Source organism: Canis lupus, chromosome 10, assembly GCF_048164855.1.
Source record: "Canis lupus baileyi chromosome 10, mCanLup2.hap1, whole genome shotgun sequence".
Lineage (NCBI taxonomy): Eukaryota > Metazoa > Chordata > Mammalia > Carnivora > Canidae > Canis > Canis lupus.
The window spans coordinates 6,705,274-6,723,127 of NC_132847.1; the positions used below are offsets into that span (position 1 = coordinate 6,705,274).

Genomic DNA, 17,854 nt, shown 5'->3' on the forward strand with positions numbered 1-17,854 from the left:
TGAAATGTCACCACCACTTATTCGAATTTTGTTTTCTTCCCTCTTATCACTGTTGCCTGTGTCAGCAGTGCCCTCCTAACAGGCTTTCTGTTAATTTTTTTGTTATAATGCCTGTGTTACAACATTTATTAAATTGTGAATTTCCCTTGAGATAGAACTTGAATACTGTATTCAGTTTTACTCGTAAAATTCTGTTTAGAGTTCCTTTACATTTATTCCTACTCTATAAAATGTAAAAACTTCTATTTCAGTTATTACTGACATATTTGTCTGTTCTCTGAGACTGTAAAGTGGCAGAGCTGGGATTTGACACAAGTAGTCGCATTCCTAAGCCATTAGTCTATACTACAACCTAGGTGTTAGCTGCGTAATTTTTCTGTGCCCTGTGATTTTACAAAATATTTTGTATAATTTTTCCCCAAAATAATTTTACGTTTTAAGTTAACTCTGCTCCTTAGTTAGTAACAGATGTGATGATGAGAAATGCATGTAAGGCATATGTTAAGCACTCTGAGTAGCCTGCTCCTTTTCTTAAAATGCACTTTTGTGTTTGTTAGAGGTTTTTTTTTTTTTTTTTTTAAGATTTTATTTATTTATTCATGAGAGACACAGAGAGAGGGAGGCAGAGACTCCCAGGATCACACCCTGGGCCGAAGGCAGGCACTAAACCTGAGCTGAGCCACCCAGGGATCCCCTGTTTGTTAGAGTTTTTAAAAATATATTTGACACTTAAATTTGTTTGGAATACGTTTAATGTGAATTTCTCCCGTTAAGAATGTTCTTAACTTTACCAAATACCTGGTGAATTTATTCATAATATTTATTCATTTCATTGTACACTAGTGAAATTTCATCGTATCTTCTTCCAGGTTCTTGAGAAAATTCCATTTAAAGATGGATAGCCAATATTTCTAAAATCATAATCTTCTATGACATTCTTAAAAATATATCTCTTTAGGGACACCTGGGTGGCTCAGTGGTTAAGCATCTACCTTCAGCTCAGGGTATGATCCTGGAGTTCTGGGATCAAGTGCTGCATTGGGCCTCCTGCATGGAGCCTGCTTCTCCCTCTGCCTGTGTCTCTACCTCTCTCTCTCTCTCTGTGTGTCTCTCATGAATAAATAAAAAAAAAAAAAACTTAAAAAAATATGTCTCTTTAAGGCCATTTATAGTACAATACACTTTGTTAAGTGTAACAGCTAATTGTTTGCTTCATTTATTGTTAAATACCTGTTTTTTATATGGAGTATAAGAAATTAGACATTTGGATTGGATACTTGTAAATTTACTGTATTATTTTGCTTTAGCATTTTTTAAAGTATCATATTTCATTTCTTTTAGAATTCTAAGGATGGATGAATAGCGTTATGTAAAGAGGGCAGGAACAGTGTACTTCATGGAGCTAAATCTTGAAGCACAGAGAGCTATGAATGCGTGTTTGAACACTTCTTCAAGATTTAAATATTTATTATCATCTGCATTTATGGAAAAAGTATTTTGTTGTAATTATATCCACGTACAAGTTGAATTTATGCCTCTGTGTTGTTTAGTTATTGGCATGTTATGAATCAAGTGAAAGACATATTTTTTCATGTGCTGGGATTGACTGAGTATAAATGTTTGTGAGGTTTAAATACTGCTAGATTTGTTTATTGCTTTTTATTGAAATGTAATTTACCTGTAGTAAAATGCACAGATTTTAAGAGTTCAGTCAGTGAGTTTCAGAAATTATATACACCTCTTTAATCACCATCCATAACAAAATAAAGAAAATTTTCATCCCCTGAAAAATGCCCAGGTGTTGATTCCTCTACTCTTGCCCTCACTTTCTGTCATCACAGATTGGTTTTGTCTGTTCTTGGATTTAATGTACATGGACTCAAATGTCTTACTCATACCTCTTCACATAATATTTTTTTGGATTCATTCATGTGGTTACTTATATCAGTCATTTTCTTTGTTGCTGAGTGGTACTTCATCATATAAAAATATCAGTTTGTCTGTCTATGCTCCTGTTGATGGACATCTGGGCTGTTTCCAGTTTCAGGATTATGAATAGGGCTGTTATGAACATTTTGTGTACAAGTCTTTCTGTGGACAGATATTTTCATTTTTCTTGGGTCAATACTGTGGAATGGGTTTGCTGACCCACAGGGCCAAATCTGAGGCTTTCTCTTAGTTTGAACAGTCTGTACTGTGTCATAGAAATGTGAATCTGTTACTATGTGTGCTTCCTGTCTTAAATGAGTTGAATTCCCTTAACTTCTACCAGCTTTTAGTTCTTACCCAATGCTTTCAAATCATTTTTTAAAAAAATGTTTTCTCTTTGGGGCACCTGGGTGGCTTGGTTGGTTCAGTGTCCAACTCTTGATTTTAGCTCAGATCCTGATCTCAGGGTCTTGAAATCAAGCCCCATATCAGGCTCTGTGCTGAGCCAGGAGTCTGCTTGACATTCTCTCTCTCACTCTCTAGTTGCCCCTCCCCCACTTTCTAAAGAAATCATAATAAAATAATGTATTTTGTCTAGTGGTTATAATTTTTATTTGTAAAAAGGGTAATATGATATAAACTGTGTCCTACCATTACCAGATTAGGAACTTTAAAAGTGATTTTTTAAAATTCTAAGTCTTATTTTATACCTCCTTTGCTCCAAATCCACCAAAAGCTTTCCATGGGTTAACAGTAGAAGTCAAATTTCTTATGATTGCTTTTAAGGTTACTCCTAATCCATAACCCCCTCAGTCCACCACCTTATCTTGTTGACCTTCACCTCTTAACATCCTTCACCTGCCTGACTTTGGTCACTGCCAGTCTCTTTACTTGAGAAGCTCTTCTCCTAGAGGTTCATATGGCTGGCTTCCTTTTTCAGCTGTTTGTTCTGATGTCACATTTGTCATTGCGTCTTGCCCTGGTCATCACAGTGAAAAGCACTCACACGTCTATGGTACTTTCTTACTTCATTTTTTTAACATAACATATATTCCTGTGTGGCACGTTATATATTTTGCTTGTCTGTTTTTACAGTTCTTTGTCTCTATTACTATACTGTAAGCTCCACAAGAGCAGTTGTTCACTATTATATTTCCATTACTTTAAATAGCCCTTGGAGGACAGTGGGTTCTTAATAAATAGTTGTTGAATTAGTAAACAATAATATCTCTGCTCTACAAATTGTGGCGTTTTGAAGTGCAGTGTATTAGATTTTCTTATAAAGAAGGATTATTTGTATTGATTGGTGGAGAAAGAACAAATAAGGGAGTGGGTTTCTTTATTTCCTAGTATTCTCTCTCTCTCTCTTTTTAAGAATTTAGAGAGAGTGTGTGCAAGTAGGAGAAAGGGCAGAGGGAGAGTAAGAGAGAAAATCTCAAGCTGACTTCACTATGAGCATGAAGCCTGTCACAGGGCTTGATACCATGACCCTGAGATCATGACCTGAGCCGAAACCAAGAGTCAGACACTAAACCAACCAAGCCACCCAGGTACACCTATTTCCTAGTATTCTTTTTTTTTTTTTTTTTTAAGTTTATTTATTTTAAGTAGTCTGCACCCCCATCATGGTGCTCATACTCACGACCCTTAGATCAGGAATTGCATGCTCTTCTGACTGAGCCAGCTGGATGCCCCACCCAGTATTCTTTTGTGTTTTCGCTTTGGTTGTACTTCAAACCTTTTGTGGTTCATTTATTTCATAACTCTTGAGTTTTGCTGGAATACTTGGCTTAACCATTTACATTTTTCCCTTTTTAAAAGCGGAAATGCAGGAAGAATTGCTTTAGCTTAAAACTGAGATTCTCCAGGAAAAGAAGGTAATGTCATTAGCTGTATTGCAGCAATCAATTTAAAGAGCTTTATTTCTAAGAGACTCTTAATCATTCTTATTTGAAACAGAAATGTGTTCTCTGCTTTATAAATTATTGCCTAAAACCAGAACCATTAACAAATTAAAGATTTTACTAATGCCAAAAATTGCGTCGTTAGCAAAATTACTCTTATTATGTGCATAGTATTCAAGGATTGCTAAATCGAGTTGATGTACTTTTCAGAGTGTTGCCAATTGTGAGAGCATTAGTTAAATGACAGTGTCCTCAAACTTACGCTATTATTCTCATATGTTCTTGGTATGCAGCAGTGGCCAACAGTTTGAAGGATGGTTCATTGATGTTTTCCCTCATCACTTTACAGCTTGGGTGTGAAGACCATATGATTAGGTATTTTGGCCACGTCTGTGAGTCAAGGAGTATGATTAAGTTCCATGCGACCCTAGTGGCGAGACTAGGTTGACTTTAGTCGCATCTGAACTTAAGGATTTAGGTTGGGAAGTATCCCTAAGTTATGATATGTATAAGAAAGCATTTGTACCTCTTATTATGATTTGGTGTAGCAGCAGCAGTAAAGAAGGGCATTGATTTAGTCACTTTTGGATTTTTGATGTCTTCTGGAGAGTGCCTAATGTGTGTCCCTTTGTAGTATGATTTATGCAGTATGTTTTGTCAAGGTGGGCAGTCACCTAGGGTGCAGATTAACTCCAATATTAATTCAAGGCATTTATCTGTTTGCATCTTTTGATATATGCTCATGTGCTCCCATCTATGTAGTATGGATGCTGTATTGCCTAATAATTATCTCTGGATCCTGGCATTGTCTTTGTGTACTTACAGATGTCACAACTGAAAATTCTTTCATAGGACTTGGGAAGTTGTGTGGTTTGGTCCTTGGAGACCTATTGCCCCCTATTCTTGCCAATGATCAGAGGATGACATAGAGGGTGACGAGAGGGGGCAGCTGAACAACATATAAATAGCTAGTTGTCCCAGCATCATTTACCTGTCATCTTTGTCAGAAGTCAATTGGTGTGTCTATATTTCTATTCTTTTGCCTGTGGCACATTATCTTTATTGCTGTGGCTTTATTATAAATCTTGAAGTCAGGTAATGTATCTCTTCCAAACCTGCTTTGACTTTTTTAGGTTATTTCCATTCCACTTAAATTTTAGAATCAGTTTGTCAATTTCTATAGAAAGTGCCTGCTGGGAATTTCATTGGATTGCCCTTAATCTGTGGATCACATTTGGTAGAACTGACATTTTAACAATATTAAGCCTTTAAATTCATGAACATGGTATATCTCCATATACTGGTACCTTCTTTAATTCATTCCAGTAACTTGTAGTTTTTCAATGTCCAGGATTTAGTCAGATTTTTTAAAGTGTATCCCTGTGCTATAGACTGAATATTGGTGTCTTCCCAAAATTCATATTTTGAAACTTAGCCGAAGGTGATTATACACTAGGAGGTGGGGCCTTTGGAAGGTGATTAGTTTATGGGGGCAGAATCCTAATGAGTGGGATTATAAAAGAAACCAGAGAGAGCTGCTTTATCCCCTTCTGCCATGTGAGAACACAAAGAGAAGTCAGCAGCCCTCACCCCACCATGGCGGCACAGTGATCTTGGACTTCCAGCCTCCAGAACGGTGAGAAATTTTTATTATTAAGCCACATAGTCTATTGTATTTTGTCATAGCAGCTGGAACAGACCAAGACACTGTGTATTGCCATGATTTTGCTTGCTACTACAAGTGGGATTGCATTTTTGATATTTTCTAGTTGTTTCTAATATCTTGAAATACTGTTGATTTTTCACGTTAATCTCATGTGCCACAAGTTTCCTCAAGTCACTCACTAGTTTCTGTAGCTTTTTAGTAGATTACTTAGGATTTTTTACAGACATGATGACATGTTACATCAAAATTGTTTTTGTACATGTTTGTCTTCATCACTATACTTGGAACTTTGAGAGCAGAGATTTTAAAATTACTCATTTTTATGTCACTAGTGCCTAAGATGGATATAAGGCAGATCCATATTCCTTTGGTTTTTCTTCTTCTTTTTGTAATCATATTTGCTACTTTCTCTTCATTTCCACAATTTTGCATAATGCCAGCACTCAGTCCCTAGTTTTCTTCTATTTTCTTTTGTACCTTCCCTGGCAATTTCATCTAGACATCAGGGCTTACATGTTACTTTATAAAATTCTTTTTCTAGCCTGGGCCTGCCTACTTGGTAATTTTATTGGGTGTCTTATAGGCATCTCAGACTTAACATTAAAAAAAATAAACAAATTGATCCTTGGATCATTCTTCTTGAAACTATTACTGTAGTTTTTTCATTTCAATTAATGGTGACATTGCTTTGTTTGATTTTCTCTATGTGCACAAGCCAGCCTTTATATCATTTTGCCATTATTTAAAAATGAAAAAACCAGTTTGAAAGTCTGATTCTCATGATAAGAAATGGAGGTCTCTTAAACTTAATGGAATTTACATAAAGATAGGAAACATTAATACCGTGAAAGCATCAAGCTTTTTCTCAAATTGGATACTTGTGTGTAGGATGATATCTATGTATGTAATAAAGAAAACTGCATAGATACAATGATGGAAATTGAAGATTTGTCTTAATCCTAAGATATTACCTGTCTTTAACCATTGGGTAAGGGAACTTGACTTTGTTACGTTTTGAGTTTTAGATACTCCTCCAGTTAGGAAAAAAGTAGGGAACCACTTGCATTGCTTCTGTTAAACTACTTGGTAATTTAATCACCATTTACAATGTTACTCTGTTTGCAAATTCATTCTAAGTTCCACATGAGATGTTTTAGAATGCAGCTTTGTAACTTGGGCACAACCAGCTTAAAAATGGGGAATAAAATTTGAGATCTCCTGGAGGGCCTCCAAATGATAGACTGTTTAACATTTTCCTGATATGATTAATGGATCTTTTTGAGCTGATTTTAAGTACCTTCTTCATAGTTAATAGCAATTTCTTTCCAAAGAAAAGAAGGTAAAAAATTGAGGAATAAATCATCTGTATACTCTTATTGGTACACAGAATGTTTCCACTGAAATGTACTCCTAAGTTGGTGGTGTCATCTTGTGTCCTTTGGCAAACCCTGTATCTCTTTTGCCTGAGGAAATAAATCTCCATACAGTATAATTGAAATAGAGGAAACTTCTCTGTTTTAGACAAATGTAAAATTACTGACTCTATCATTTTAAACAAAGATTAATTGCATAAACATACATGTACCTGTGCTATTATTCAGGGATCATAAATATGACCTTTTATATATTCAGAAATTGATTTTTCCAGCATGTATTGGTTTCTTGGTGATACATATTTATAATGAGAAATGCTTCAAAGAAGCTAACCTTACTAAACGTATTACATTGAATTGAAAAATCCCCTTCTCCCCTGTGTGAAATTTGCAAAAGAAGATCTTATCTCATGCTTCATTTTTATATATATAAATTTTAGAAACAAAGAATGTGGAAAAGCCAATTAGAATCATAGGGACCGGGCAGCCCCAGTGGCTCAGCGGTTTAGCGCCGCCTGCAGCCCAGGGTGTGATCCTGGAGACCGGGGATCGAGTCCCCACGTTGGGCTCCCTGCATGGAGCCTGCTTCTCCCTCTGCCTGTGTCTCGGCCTTTCTCTCTCTCTGTGTCTCTAATGAATAAATAAATTATTAAAAAAAAAAAAAAAGAATCATAGGGACCTTGTAGAATGGTAGATTTTCTTTAAATGTCATAATCATGTACCCAAGGATGAGGTATAAATATGAATTTAGCAGAATTTTCATAATTATTTACATTTACTAATTCTCTTTCTCTAATTTATGCTGTTCCTAAGTGAACTAGCCTTTTGATAATGATAGATATACATGCAGTAGTAAGAAGTAATAGAGAGGGATCCCATGTACCCTTCACCTAGTTTCCCCTAGTGATAACATCTTGAGTAACTATAGTACAATATCATAAGCAGGACATTGACATTAATACAGTCAAGATACAGAGCATTTTCATTACCACAAGGTTCACTCAAGTTACCTTTTATGGCCATACCCACTTCCTTTTCATGCCCATCCCACACCCTTCAGGCAACCATTAATTTCTTTTGTATATCTATAGTTTCTGTGATTTCAAGAAGTATAATATAAATAGAATCATACAGTATGCAATGTTCTGGGATTGACCTTTTTCATACTTACCATAATTCTCTGGATATTCATTCTGGTTGTTAGAGTTTTGTCTTGTTTTGCTTTGAGAAAGGAGGAGGTGGGAGTAGGGACTGAGGGAGAGAGAATCCTAAGCAGACTCCTTGCTAAGCATGGAGCCCAACACAGGGCTTGATCTCATGACCCTGAGATCACAACCTGAGCCAAAATCAAAAGTCAGACTCTTAACCAACTGAGCCACCCAAGCACCCCTGAGGTTGTAGAGGTATTAATAGTTCATTTCTTTTTATTGCTATGTAGTATTCTCTGGTATATATATAAAACAGATTGTTTAAGCATTTAGCTTTTGAAAGATAGCTGAATTGTTTCCAGTTTTTGTTGGTTGCAAATGAAGTTGCCATAGACATTTGTATATAGGTTTTTGCATGAGCATAAGTATTTATTTTTCTAGAGTATACTCATGAGTACAATTGCTGGGTGATACATGTTTCATTACATGTTTTGTTTTATAAGAAATTCTCAAACCCTTTTCCAGAGTGGCTATATCATTTTGCATTCTGATCAGCAGTGTATAAGGGATCCATTCCCTCTACATCCTTGGCAGCATTTGGAGTTGTCACTATTTTTTATTTTAATTATTCTGATAGGTGTGCAGTGATATCTCATTGTGGCTTTAATTTGCATTTCTTGGATAGCTAATGATGTTGAATATTTTTTCTTGTATTTATTTTGCTATCTCTATATCCTCTTCATTGAAATGTTTCTCTGCCTTTTGCACATTTTCTAATTGGATCACTTCTTTAAAAAAAAAAAAAAAGAACTATTAAGTTTTGAGAGTTGTTTATATATTTTGGAGACTAATCCTTTCAGATGTGTGATTTGCAGATGTTTTCTCCCAGTCTGTAGTTTGACTTCTCATCTTTCTTAATTAGGGTCATTTGCAGAGCAAAAACTTTCACTTTGTTGAAGACCAGTTTATCAGTTTTTCTTGGAATGGACTTCTGTTTTTTTTTAAAGATTTTATTTATTTTTTCATGAGAGACACAGAGAGAGGCAGAGACATAGGCAGAGTGAGAAGCAGGCTCCATGCAGGGAGCCTGATGCGGGACTTGATCCTGGGACTCCAGAATCACGCCCTGAGCCAAAGGCACTCAACCCCTGAGCCACCTAGGTGTCCCTCTTGGAATGGATTTGCTTTTGGTATTGTGTCTCAAAACTTTTTCCCTTGCCCTAGACCCTAGACCATTTAAGCACTTTGGCTTAGTGGTTTTTTTTTTTTTTCCTAAAAAATTTGTAGTTTTGGGCAGCCAGGGTGGCTCAGCGGTTTAGCGCCGCCTTCAGCCCAGGGCGTGACCCTGGAGACCTGGGATCGAGTCCCACATCAGGCTCCCCCACAAGGAGCCTGCTTCTCCCTCTGTCTGTGTCTCTGCCTCTCTCTCTCTCTCTCTCTGTGTCTCTATGAATAAATAAATAAAATCTTTTAAAAAAATTTGTAGTTTTATATTTTTTTATTTATGTCCATCCATATCCCTTTTGAATTAATTTTTATATACGGTATCTGAGTTGGTTGAGGTTAATTATTTTGCCTGTGATTCTTGAGGTTCTCATATCATTGATTTGAGATTTTTTTCCTCTTTTCAAATTTAAGTATTTGGTACTTTAAGTTTTCTTCTCAGCATTGCTTTAGCTATATCCCATAATTTTGATATGTTGTGTTTTTTATTTTCTAATAGTTCAATGTATATATGGGTTTTCCTTGAGACAGAATGATTATTTAAAAGTGTGTTGTTTAGTTTCCAAGGGAGATTTTCCTCTTTCTGTTATTGATTTCTAGTTTAGTACCATTGTGGTCAGAAAACACGTTCTGTATGATTTCATTTCTTTTTATTTGTTAAGCATACGTTTTATGGCCCAGAATATGGTTTGTCTTGGTATACATTTTGTGGGTGTTTGAAAAGAATATGTATTCTGATGTTGTTGAGTGAAGTGTTCTATAAATATCAATTAGATTCTTTTGGTTGATGATGTTGTTGAAGTCTTCATATCCTTGCTGATTTTCTGTCTAGTTATTCTAATATCAGTTGTTGAGAAATAAGTTTTGAAGTCTATAACTACAGTTGTGGATTCCTCTAGTTCTTTTAGTTCTATTAATTTTTGCTTGACATATATTGTAGCTCTAAGACCTTTAGCGTTGTTATATCTTGGTGTATTGGTCCTTTTATTGTTATATAATGTCTTTCTCCACTTTGGATAATTTTATAGCCCCCACCCCGCTTTGTTTTGATTAATGTTTGCATGATACATCTTTTTCCATCATTTAACTTTCAAATTGCTCACATTATCTTCAGTGTGTTTTTCTCTAGACAGCATGTCGTTGTGTCATTTTTAAAAAATGAGATCCAGTTGGTCTATAACATATCTGTTTCAGGTATATTGTAATGATTCAATATTTGTATACATTGTGAAGTAAACACTATAGTAAATCTAGTCCATATATAGTTATCAGTTGTTTTTCTGTGATAAGGGCTTTTAAGATACACTTTCTTAATAACTTTCAAATATATGATATAGTAGTAGTAACTGTAGTACCATGCTGTCCATTTCATCTCCAAGAATTATTTATTTGATAAACTGCAAGTTTGTAGTTTTTGATTACCTTCATTCGTTTTACCCATCTCCCTCCCCAATAGTCCTCTGACAACCTGTGGTTGTCATTCTTTGTAGCAATAGGTTTGGTGGTGGTGGTTGTTGTTTTTAGATTCCACATATAGGTGAGGTCATATGGTGTGTCTTTCTGAGCCTGACTTATTTCATATAATGCCCTCAGAGTTCACCCATGTTGTTGCAAATGGCAAGATTTCCCTTTTTTGTTATTGTGGTAGAATAATATTCCTCTGTGTGTGTGTGTGTTTCACATTTTCTTTAGCCATTTAGTGGTCTATGGGTGCCTAGGTTGTTTCCACATCTTGGCTATTGTACAATGCACATGGGGTTGTGGATATCTTCTTGAGTTTGTTTAGATAAATATCCAGAAGTGGAATTGCTGGATCATATGGTAGTTCTATTTTTAATTTTTTTGAGGAACCTCCATACTGTTTTCCATAGCAGCTATACCAATTTACATCCTCATCAATAGTATACGAAGGTTCCCTTTTCTTTGTATTCTTACTAACACTTGTTATTTCTTGTGATTTTGATAGTCATTCCAACAGGTTGAGGTGATATTGTGGTTTTGACTTGTATTTCCCTGATGATTCCTGATGTTGAGTGCCTTTACATGTACCTGTTGGCAATATATATATTTTCTTTGGAAAAATGTCAATTCATATCTCTGCTCATTTTTAAGAGATTATTTATTTATTTATTTTGCAGTTTTGTGAGTTCTTTATGGATCTTGGATCCATATATGATTTGCAAATATTTTCTCCCATTTGGTGGGTTGTGTTTCCATTTGGCTGGCAATTTCCTTTGCTGTGCAGAAGATTTTTACTTTTAGCTCCACTAGTATATTTTTGCTTGTGTTGTGTTTGCTTTTGGTGTCAAATCCAAAAATTCCTCACCAAGAATGATGTCAAGGATCTTACCACTATGTTTTCTACTAGGGGTTTTAGGTTTCAGGTATTATGTTAAAGGCTTTAATGTATTTTGAATTCGTTTTTGTGCATGATGTAAGATAGTGGTCCAGTTTCATTCTTTTGAATGTGGCTGTTCAGTTTTCCCAACACTGTTTACTGAAGAGATTGGCCTTTCTCTGTTGTATATTTTTGACTTCTTTGTTGTAAATTAATTGACCGTATATGTGTGGACTTGTTTCTGGACTTTGTAGTGTGTTCCATTGACCTGTGTGTGTGTGTGTTTCTATGCCAACATCGTGTTTTTGATTACTATAACTTTGTAATATAGTTTGAAATCAGGAAGCATGTTGTCTCTTAGCTTTGTTCTTTCTCAAGATTGCTTTGTCTGTTTGGAGTCTTCTTTGGTTCCATATAAATTTTAGGATTGCTCTATTTCTGTAAAAATACCATTAGAATTTTGATAGAGGCTCTTTTCCTCCCCGGCTGCTTGAAGCTCGGCTGCCATCATGAACGACACAAACTATCCAGACCAGGAAGTTCATGACCAACTGACTGCTTCAGCGGAAACAGATGGTCATTGATGTTCTTCACCCTGGGAAGGCAACAGTACCTAAGACAGAAATTCGGGAAAAACTAGCCAAAATGTATAAGACCACACCAGATGTCATATTTGTATTTGGATTCAGAACCCATTTTGGTGGTGGCAAGACAACTGGCTTTGGCATGATTTATGATTCCTTGGATTATGCAAAGAAAAATGAACCCAAACATAGACTTGCAAGACATGGCCTGTATAAGAAGAAAAAGACTTCAAGAAAACAGCGCAAAGAATGCAAAAACAGAATGAAGAAAGTCAGGGGGACTGCAAAAGCCAACGTTGGTGCTGGCAAAAAGTGAGCTGGAGATTGGACAACAGAAGGAGTAAAGACTCTGCAGTGGCTTTATCTGTGGTGATTGTGCAGATTTTTCACGAGAGGATTAATAAACTAAGAACGTTAAAAAAAAAAAAGAATTTTGATAGAGAATTCATTGAATTTATAGATTGCTTGGGTAGTATGGATATTTTAACAACACTTATTCTTCCAATCCACGAGCATGGAATATTTTTCCTATATTTGTGTCTTCATTTCTTTTCATGAAGTGTCTTGTGATTTTCAATGTGTAGGTGTTTCACTTCCTGGGTTAAATTTATTTCTAGGTATTTTATTCTTTTGATGTAGATGTAAAGGGATCGTCTTAATTTCTTTCTGATAGTTCATTATTAGTGTATAGAATTGTAATAAATTTTTATATGTTGGTTTTGTATCACACAGCTTTACCGAATTCATTTATTAATTCCAAGAGCTATTTGGTGGAGTTGTTAGGATTTTCTACATATAAAATCTTGTCATTTTCACCAACTGTTTTATATGTTCCTTTCTGATTTGGGTGATTATTATTATTATTAATTGTAATTGTTCTGGCTAGGACTTCCAATATTTTGTTGAACAAAAGTGTCAAGAGTGGCCATTTTTGTCTTGTTAATGATCTTAGGGGGAAAGCGTTCAACTTTTCACCATTGAATGTGATGTTAGCTGTGGGCTTGACATATCTGGCCTTTGTTATGTTGAAACATCTTCCCCCTATACCCAGCCTTTTGAGAGTTTTTTTTAATCATAAATGGATGTTGAATTTTGTCAGATGCTTTTTCTGCTTCTATTAAAATGATCATACGATTTTTATCTTTGATTTTGTTAATATGGTATAGCACATTGATTGATTTATGAATGTTGAACCATCCTAGCATCCTTGGAATAAATCCCACTTGATCATGGTGTATGGTCCTACTAATGTATTGTTAAATTTGCTTTGGTAATATTTTGTTGGGGATTTTTGCTTTAGTGTTTATCAAGGATACTGGCTTGTAATTTTCCTTGTGGCACCCTTGTCTGATTTTTGTATTGATAATGCTGGCCTTGTAAAATGAATTTGGAAGTGTTCCCTAATCTTTTGTTTTTGGAAGGGTTTGAGAAAGATTGGTATTCATTCTTCTGTAAATATTTGGTAGAATTCACCAGTGAAGCCATTGGTCATGGACTTTTGTTTGTTGGGAGGATTTTGGTTAGTGAATCTCCTTATTAGGAATTTGTTCAGATTTTCTTTTTTTTTTTTTTCCTTTTTTTTTTGTGATTCAATCTTGGTAGGTTGTATGTTTCTAGGAATTTATCCGGTTCTTGTAGGTTGTCTGATGTATTGGCATGTAATTGTTCATAGTATTCTTTTATGGTCTTCTGTATTTCTGTGGTATCAATTGTAATGTCTCCTCTTTCATTCCTGATTTTATTTATTTGATTCTTCTTTTTTGGGTGAGTCTAGCTAAACGTTTGTTAATTTTTATCTTTTCAAAAAAAAAAAAAACTCTAGATCTTGGTATGATCTTTTTTTATTGTTTTAGTTTCTATTTTATCTATTTCTAGTATTTATTTTTTCTATCTTTCTACTTACATTGGGTTTTGTTCTTTTTCCAGCTTTTTGAGGTGTAAAGTTAGGTTGTTTGAAATCTTTTTTGTTTCTTGATGTGGGCATATATCAGTATGAACTTCTCCCTTAGAACTGCTTTTGTGGCATCCCACAAATTTTGGTATGTTGTATTTTCAATTCTGTCAAAGTAGCTTTTTTTACTTCTCTTTTATTTCTTTGATGCATGGCTGCTAACGTTGCATTATGTTTTGATTCTCCAAATTCTATGTACTTTTTGTGCCTTATAGAGCCCTCAGATAGTTGTTCTTTGTATTTTGTAAGGGATGTAGGTGCTGTTTGTAGAAAGATTTCTTTTTTTCTAAGTTCATAGTCCTTGATACCAGAAGTCACTATTTCTTAAATTGGGCACTTCATAGGATCGATCAGATTTAAAAGAAGAAATCGAAGTCAGAAGTGGTTAAGAAAAAATTTGTGGAGCAAGTATTTAGCTAAGCTTTACAAATAGGTTTATGTTCTCATATGAAACATTTAGTCAACTGCCTAATTTTTGTATTTCATTAGAGTAAATAGAGGTGTATAGTTTCTGTAATGAGCCATATGGAAATGAAGTTTCTATTTATGGTATTTTCTAGTTATAAAGTAGATGGTGGCTTATAGTAACAATATAGATAGTGTTTTCTATTTTAGCAGATATGGCTCTAATTTTGTGTGTTTTCATGATTTATTATGATAAATAATAAAATTTTTCATGATTACCTACACATGTAGTTCCTAAAACTCATTCAGTATTTTTGAGCAGTATTTTTCTAACTGTAAATAGCCTGAAATATTAGTGGTTTAGTGGTTTAGAGGATTTTCAAATAGCATTTTCAAAATGAAACATAATGAAACTTGTTAAAGAACACACCTCCAGGTAAAAATTATTCTGTGGAACTTTGGGGCATATATGGTTGTTTGCAACATAAAAAGTATTTCTTACTGTGTTGTATGATCCAAACAGTGGCTTCTGTTTTAGAGCACCCCACTAGTTAAAATATGGTATGAAACTTTACATTTTCTTTTTCCATTTAAAACGGTTAATAGAATTATAATTTTGGCTGATTCTGTGTGATTTGGAATTGTGGTTTACAAAGCACTTATGAAAATTTAAGTTTACATTGAGGTCATTACATGGAAATATGAGAGAGAATGAAGTCATATATATGTATTTATTTATTTATTTATTTTCATATATATGTATTTAAATCATATTTTGAACTGACATATTAGTAACATTGTCAGGTAAGAAGTAATGTTAGCGAGATGTGTAAGAACTATCATTTAGGGGCACCTGGGTGGCTCAATGGTTGAGCATCAGGTCATGATTCCGTCCTGCTTCTCCCTCTGCCTATGTCTCTGCCTCTCTCTCTGTGTCTCTCATAAACAAACAAACGAACAAATAAGATCTTAAAAAAAGAACTATCCTTTAAACAGTTTGACTTGGGTTGAAACACCTTAAAAATATCAGTGTCTTATTTTTCTTGTGTTTTATGTTATTTTGGTGACATTTATTTTCTATTTTATTTTTTAAAAAAGATTTATTGATTTATTTATTCATGAGAGACAGAGAGAGATGCAGAGACATAGGCAGAAGCAGATGCAGGCTCCATGCAGGGAGCCGATGTTGGACTTGATCCAGGGACCACGGGATCATGCACTGAAACAAAGGCAGACACTCAATCACTGAGCCACACAGGCATCCCCTAGGTGACATTTAAATCTAGGATGTTGATTAAGATATAAGGACTCTCAGATTTAAATCTGAGTGTGAAATAAGAAAAGAAATATTAAAATGATTCCTGATATTATAATGTATAAATGTCTGCTGTACATGAGGCAGAATTTTATTCTAAATAGAAGCATATATAGTCGAGCTAATGTAAGTCAAAATTGTACACTAGATTTTCTTATTTTATATTTAATTGAAATATTGGTGACTCTTGTATTTTGTAGTTATTAATATCATTGGAATGATAATTCAATAGTATACTATACAGTTTTCACCCACAGTAGTATACTATACAATATCATCCCATTTTAAGTGGGATTTTGCTTATATTTCTATTACTAGTGCCTATTAGAGATATGGCCAATAATATAGCAGTGTGTTATAAACCATGTAAAGAATGACTTCTTTCCAAACTTTTGTTTCTTAGGATATTTATGTTTTTGAAGTGTATGTGTCAATTATTTTTTATAATGGTTCTCGATTTTTCTTTGTCTCCTAGTTTCACTGAAAAGGGTTTATTTGTTTTCCTATTATTACTCTGTGTAGTTGTTAAGTATTCTTTTATAGTTCTAGTTGTTCTTTCTGTATTCCCTCTTCATTTAAGGTTTCTGAATACTGATCATTTTCTAAGAAATTTTGTGTGTGGGTGTGGGTATGTGCATATACATACGTATGGAACTTAGCAATTTTGTTTGCTTCTTAAATTACTCTTTAAAATGGACATGGAACAAATATTTTTAAATCACAGTTTCATGGAAAAGGCTCTGGAATTTAAGAAAGGCAACCCACCAACTCTTTTAGTCATGACTCTTAAAAATTACCTTTCTTTCCTTGTGAGGATTCTTTGATTCATTTCCATTTCAGTTCAGTTCAACAGATACAGAATGTCTACTGTATTTAAGATACTGTAGAAAAAAAGCAGGTAATCAAAAATGCCTTAAATTTATAATACTACTGGTACAGCCACTCTGGAAAACTGTATGGAGGTTCCTCAGAGAGTTAAAAATAGAACTGTCCTATGACCCAACAATTGCACTGCTGGGGATTTACCCCAAAGATATAGATGCAGTGAAAAAACCGAGACACTTGCACCCCAAAGTTTATAGCAGCAATGTCCACAATGGCCAAACTGTGGAAGGAGCCTTGGTATCCCTCAAAAGATGAATGGGTATAGAAGATGTGGTCTATGTATACAATGGAATATTACTCAGCCATTAGAAACGACAAATACCATTTGCTTCAACGTGGATAGAACTGGAGGGTATTATGCTGAGTGAAGTAAGTCAATCAGAGAAGGACAAACATTAGATGGTTTCCATTCATTTGGGAAATATAAAAAAAAATAGTGAAAAGGATTAAAGGGGAAAGGAGAGAAAATGAGTGGGAAATACCAGAGAGGGTGACAGAACATGAGAGACTCCTAACTCTGGGAAACGAACAAGGGGTAGTGGAAGGGGAGGTGGGCGGGGGGTTGGGGTGACTGGGTGACTGACGGGCACTAAGGTGGGGCACTTGATGGGATGAGCACTAGGTGTTATACTATATGTTGGCAAATTGAACTCTAATAAAAAATACAAAAAATGCTAATGAAGTAAACAAATATTATACTAACCTTAAATATTTGTGAAAATAAATTGTTGAACACTCTGCTGACCAAAAAAAAAAAAAAAAAATTATAATACTTTGCAGTTTCCAAAACACCTTTGAATATGCATTTTCTTAATTGTTATTACTAATAATTCAAGAAAGCAGATAGTTCACATAGATTAATTCCTATGAAGAAATTGAGGTCTTAAAAGATTGTGACTTAACCATGGTTCCATGGTTCCCATAGCTAGTGAATGACAGCTGAAGCTTGAATGAAAGCGTAAGCTCAGTGCTGTTGTAAATTCTCCTTTACCACTGTTATGCAAAGACAAAGCATGCATTAATTTATGCAAATTATTGGCCATAATGAGGCTGTGTTTTAATTCATTCACTTAATATTCTAAGTGCTTCAAGGGCTAGGATAGGATCAGTAAAATAAGATCAAGACAGTATC

The 17,854-nt window shown here is 34.7% G+C and overlaps 1 protein-coding gene, 1 long non-coding RNA gene and 1 pseudogene across 5 annotated transcripts in view; 2 read left to right on the forward strand and 1 right to left on the reverse strand.

Annotated features, from left to right (window-relative positions):
• The window catches only part of COMMD10 (COMM domain containing 10), a 182,432-nt gene that overhangs the window by 13,217 nt on the left and 151,361 nt on the right, over window positions 1-17,854 (forward strand). The gene's annotated exons all lie outside the window — the stretch shown is intronic.
• The window catches only part of LOC140641183 (uncharacterized), a 50,950-nt gene that overhangs the window by 11,336 nt on the left and 21,760 nt on the right, over window positions 1-17,854 (reverse strand). The gene's annotated exons all lie outside the window — the stretch shown is intronic.
• Window positions 12,105-13,300, forward strand: LOC140641988 (small ribosomal subunit protein eS24 pseudogene; annotated as a pseudogene).